We start from the raw sequence: 5505 nt of genomic DNA, 5'->3' as shown, positions 1-5505 counted from the left end.
ACATGGTGAAACTAGATGAAAAATGGAAGAGTAAACCCTAGAAAAGATGAAAAGGAGCCTAAACATCCAAGAGATCCTCTCCAGAGAGCAAAATTAGGTCTGGCCATTCTCCCCTGTCAAAAGAATGACTCTGAACTCGAAATAGGGGTATTTAAAGGTGAGGAGCGCAACAAAAAATAGGCCCAAACCCAACGAGCCACCGCCTGACGGTTTCCCATAATCCTCCAAACCGCCCGACGACAATCGCCACCGCTCGACGGTTTCCCTTAGAACCGCCCAGCGTCAATCGCCATTCCTTCTCCTCGTCCTGGACCGCCCGGCGGTTTAAGTGTGCCGCCGGGCGATGCGTCGACTCTTCAAATCTTCATTTTTCTACTCTTTTCTTGAGTCAACGACCTGTATCTTTAACTCCATTCTTCACTTTCTCAAAATAGCTTCAAAATAATGCAAAACAAGCATAAAATCGCTAAAACAACTTTTGACTCTCTACAGACTCATTTATTGAGTTTTGCTTGATTATAGGCTTATTCCAAGTAGTAAAGGGCGTAATTCGGTCCAAATTGACATATGAAAATAACTGTTTTTCAACCTTCATCAGTATGCAGGCTATTTTTGCATATCTTATGGAGAAGTGTATAGAAGTTTTCATGGATGATTTCTCAGTGTTTGGAGATTCCTTTCAGAAGTGCTTGACTAACCTGGACATTGTTCTCAAAAAATTTGTTCAAACAAACCTTGTTCTAAATTGGGAGAAGTGTCATTTCATGGTGATAGAGGGAATTGTTTTGGGGCAATAAGATTTCTGCCAGGGGGATTGAAGTGGATAAAGTAAAAGTTGAGGTTATTGAAAAACTCCCACCACCTACAAATGTGAAGGGAATTCGGAGTTTCTTAGGTCATGTTGGGTTTTATAGAAGATTTATTAAAGGCTTCTCAAAGATTGCTAAACTTGAGTAATTTACTTGTCAAGGACGTTTCGTTTGTAATGAGTGGTGAATGTCTACAGGATTTTGATGTTTTGAAGAAAAGTTTGGTTTTTGCTTTAGTGATTGTAGCTCCAGATTGGAGTAAAAATTTTGAGCTGATGTGTGATGCCAGTGATTATGCTATAGGCGCTGTGCTTGGCCAAAGAAGGGAGAAGGTATTTCACATTATCTACTATGCTAGTAAGGTCTTGAATGAAGCTCAATTGAATTATGCCACTACGGAGAAAGAATTTTTGGCTATAGTTTATGATTTGGAGATCTTTAGATCTTATCCCATTGGGTCTAAAGTAATTATCTACACTGATCATGCAGCTATAAAGTACTTGTTGACAAAGCTGGATTCAAAGCCACAGTTAACTAGATGAGTGTTGTTGCTACAAGAGTTTGATGTGGAAATCCGTGATAAAAAGGGGAGTGAAAATTTGATTGCCGATTGATGGGTGTCGCGGCCCATACAAATTTGATTGCATATTAGAAATGCAGTATAGTGCTAGGAAGTGACTCCTAGGTCGTCTCTCAAGGACCAAACTATGGTTCGAGAATCAGGTCTAACATGAAGTGGGGGGGCGGGGGTTGTGAAAGGATTGTGAATGTGGATAAACTAAATTAAAACACGGATGCGAACAACAATGTAAACACTAATATAACCAGAAATGGAAACAAAAATGTAAAAACGGAATGTGAAAACGGTTGGTCATTAACTTAATCACTATGCTTCCAATCACAGATTAACGGCAAGTACACACTACTCTAATCCAAATCCGACACGAATCACCCAACTAAGCGAAGGCTAATTCGGTCTTCAANTTGCAAACTAAGCGAATGCAATGCATAAATTTAATCAGTCATCCACCATACAATGTAATAAACTAAGCAAAGATTAAACACGGATTAGGCAACTAAGCGTATACCTATTCGCAGGCAGACAACAGATTAAATATTGAGCAGAATCAAAGCCGCAATATGGCAATTAAAGTTCAAAAGTCTTAGGGAAACAAAGTAATTTTATTAAGGACCAACCCGACTAACCTAAGTTAACATCACAACTAAATTAACACAATCAAACAGAACAAACATGGTTAACGAAAACATTAAGCCGAACATAACACACAACATAGTGAACTGAAAAAGTGAACTGAACAATGCAAAAGACAAATATCCAAACACAATTAAAGCTTTTAAAATGCGACACTTAAGCTAAAATAGAAAATAACATTGTGCAGGAATTAAAATTTTTATGCTTAAACTAAGAAATGAAAGACACGTTACAATCTTCTAAATGAGGCATATCACCGGTGGGAATATCAATGAAAGCATGCATGAACAATAGACTAAACTAGTAAACTATTTCAACTTAAAAAACATTTAAATCTTAAATTGCGTGTTTGAATCAACAAAGCTATAATAATGCAAGTAGAAAATGAGGATAATCTTCAAAAGTCAAAGGAAATTATCAGCTTATAAAACTAATATTACCGTGCTCCAGCCAAATTAATATAAAACAAAAGAAGAATTGCCTACAAAATAAAATCATGTGTGCCTACATTCTTCCATTCAATGAAAATAAAGTGTGTGCCAAACCATGAAGTGCTGCAGCCGAAAGCCTCCAACTCCCTGACGTAAGTGGTGTGCATGATCATTCTAGTTGAAACCTGCGCACAGTAAAGAAAGGAAAATTGAAAGCCAATTGTTCTTAAAGTAAAACCATCAGACCGTGAAAATGTTTCCATAAAACCAAAGTCCCATCACACCAACCAATCTCGTCCCATCACTTAAAGGTAAGGAAGAAAGTGTTTCTTCAAAAGAAAAGAAAAGAGACGTGCTTTTGATGCCCAAGAAAATCTCACTGCACCATTTTTTTATTCAATGAAGATTAAAGAAAACATTGCCATCACATCACTAGAAGAAGTAAAATTGCTCATAAATAAACCCAAAAAAATGGACTCTGCACCTCCAACCGTGACACTACCTAATCAAACCAACACTTCTTCATCCTCAAAATAAAAGGAAAAGAAAAAAATGCTACACACACAGCCACCAACCACGTTCCATCATCACGTAGCAGCAAGGTTCTTTTATAAATTTAAACTAATGTGCTTTCACCCATTTTCCATCCCGAGGCAGTGACCCTTCTCTGCATACCCTATTTTAATGAAAATAAATTGGAAACATAACTCTCTTCCAACAACGAAAGTAGAAGTGAAAATGCTTCTTCATTTCATCCAAAATCATCCAATGTCAACATGTTCCAAATGAAAAACGTTACAGCCCCCGGTAACGTCCCAGCCAAAAATCAGAATATAAAAGAGAGAGTGTGACGACTGGCTAAGGAATGTCCCCTCCCTAGGGTTGTGTGTCCTAAAAATTAGGTGGGGTCCACCCTAAAAAAATAAAATCCTAGGGTGCCAAGTGTCCTACAATTTTGGGCCTAGTCTACTCTACCAAAATTAGCCCAAATTACAAACATTTGTCCAAAAAGTTTAAACAATAAAATTACAATATAACTAAAATTTAAAATGTCTAATTGGAGAGTCTTGAATTTATTTGGTGTCCTCCAAATGTCCTAAATTGTGTTTCCAAAATTTTCTCTGAAAATAATAATGCAAATAATTAGCTCAGAAAATTTAAATTAATTAAAATTAGAATTTCCGGTCAAATTAAGCATAATTAGGAAAAACGGGAAAATACCGGACAATTAAGCACAATTCCCTGATTAAAGTTAGCACAATAAACTAAGTGAAATCAATAAAATATCGACTCATCACCGATCATTTATCTCGGTTAGTCAACAATGAAGTCACAAGTAAGGAGAAAGAAATCTAGGAGTCCTTTTCAGATGAAACACTCTTGTATATTCAGCAGAGGCCATGGTTTGCGGATATGACTAATTTTAAAACTGCAGGAGTTATTCCAAAAGAATTGAATTGGCAACAGAGGAAAAAGTTTTTACATGACGCTAAGCAATTCATATGGGATGATCCTTATTTGTTCAAGATCAGAGCTGATAATCTTTTGAGGAGATGTGTGACAAGAGAAGAGGTGGAAGGAATTCTTTGGCATTGTCATGATTCGCCCTATGGAGGCCATTATAATGGAGAAATAACTACTGCAAAGATTCTTCAGTCAGGGTTTTATTGGCCTACTTTGTTTAAAGATGCTCATAGTCATGTTAAAATTTGTGACAAATGTCAAAGGACGAGGGCTATTTCAAGACGTCATGAGATGCCCTTACAAGGTATTTTGGAGGTTAAAGTCCTTGACTGCTGCGGTGATGGAGGTCGCACCCCATGCAAAATTTAATGTGCATAAAAGAAATGCAGTATAGCTAGGAAATGACTCCTAGGTCGTCTCTCAAGGACCAAATGTGGTTCGAGAATTAGGTCTAACACGTAGTGAGGGGGTTTTGTGAAAGGTTTGTGAATGTAGATGAACTAAATTAAAATACGGATGCAAACAGAAATGCAAACACAAATATAAAAAACAAAATCAAATACAAAATAAAAGCGGTTGGTCATTAACTCAATTACCACGCTTCCAATCACAGATTAACGACAAGTACACACTACTCTAACCCAAATCCGACACGAATCAACCAACTACGCGAAGGCTAATTCGGTCTTCAAAATCGCAGACTAAGCGAATGCAATGCACAAATTTAATCAGTTAAGCACCATACAGTCTAATCAACTAAGCGAAGATCAGACACCGGTTGGGCAATTAAGCGTATACCTAATCGCAAGCACACAACAGATTAAATATTGAGTCAAGCAGAGTATAATAAACACGAGAACAATCCAAGAAATCTCAAGGAAGCAAAGCAATTTTATTTATGACCAACTCGACTAGCCTAAGCTAACATGACATTTAAATTAACACAACCGAACAGAATAGGCAACATCAAAGTAAAAGAAGATACTAATCTGAACACTGCAATAAACAAATATCCAATCATAATTAAAGCTATTAAAATGCAACACTAAATTAAGAAAATGAAAAACAACTCAAAATGCAATTTAAAATATTTAAAGCAAAGAAAAATAAGAAGACGTATATTTTCTCTTACTCATTCACGTAACCAATGTGCTTTTAAAATGGAAGGGACCGTGCCTCTTATTTCTCATTCAGCAGAAACAAAGTTAAAGAAAGAAGAATGCTATGTGCGGTTGTTGCCCTCCTTTCAAACACCAAATGTCCTCTTAAATTTAAAATGGAATAAATGCAACAGTAGCTGACGCTGGATCACAAACATCAAATGCAACGAGTACTTCAATTTCAAATAAAATGAAAAGTGCTAAATAAATAAATAAAATTCAATGTGTTGTGGTAGCTACTGCCTCCAACCATGACTGGTACGCAGGGACCAAGCCCAATAAATAAAGTCCACCAACCCAACCTAAGAAGAAAGATAAAGAAGTCATTTCCACAAAGGGAGGGGGGTGAGCTTAGTAATAAAGGGGTTGCATGATGAAATGCACATTGTCAGCATATGTATACCGTGGTTATTTCTTTCTAGAACACA

This window comes from Vigna radiata, unplaced genomic scaffold (genome assembly GCF_000741045.1).
Source record: "Vigna radiata var. radiata cultivar VC1973A unplaced genomic scaffold, Vradiata_ver6 scaffold_455, whole genome shotgun sequence".
Taxonomy (NCBI): domain Eukaryota; kingdom Viridiplantae; phylum Streptophyta; class Magnoliopsida; order Fabales; family Fabaceae; genus Vigna; species Vigna radiata.
The sequence above is the reverse complement of the archived record's forward strand: the minus strand, read 5'-3'. Positions refer to the sequence as shown.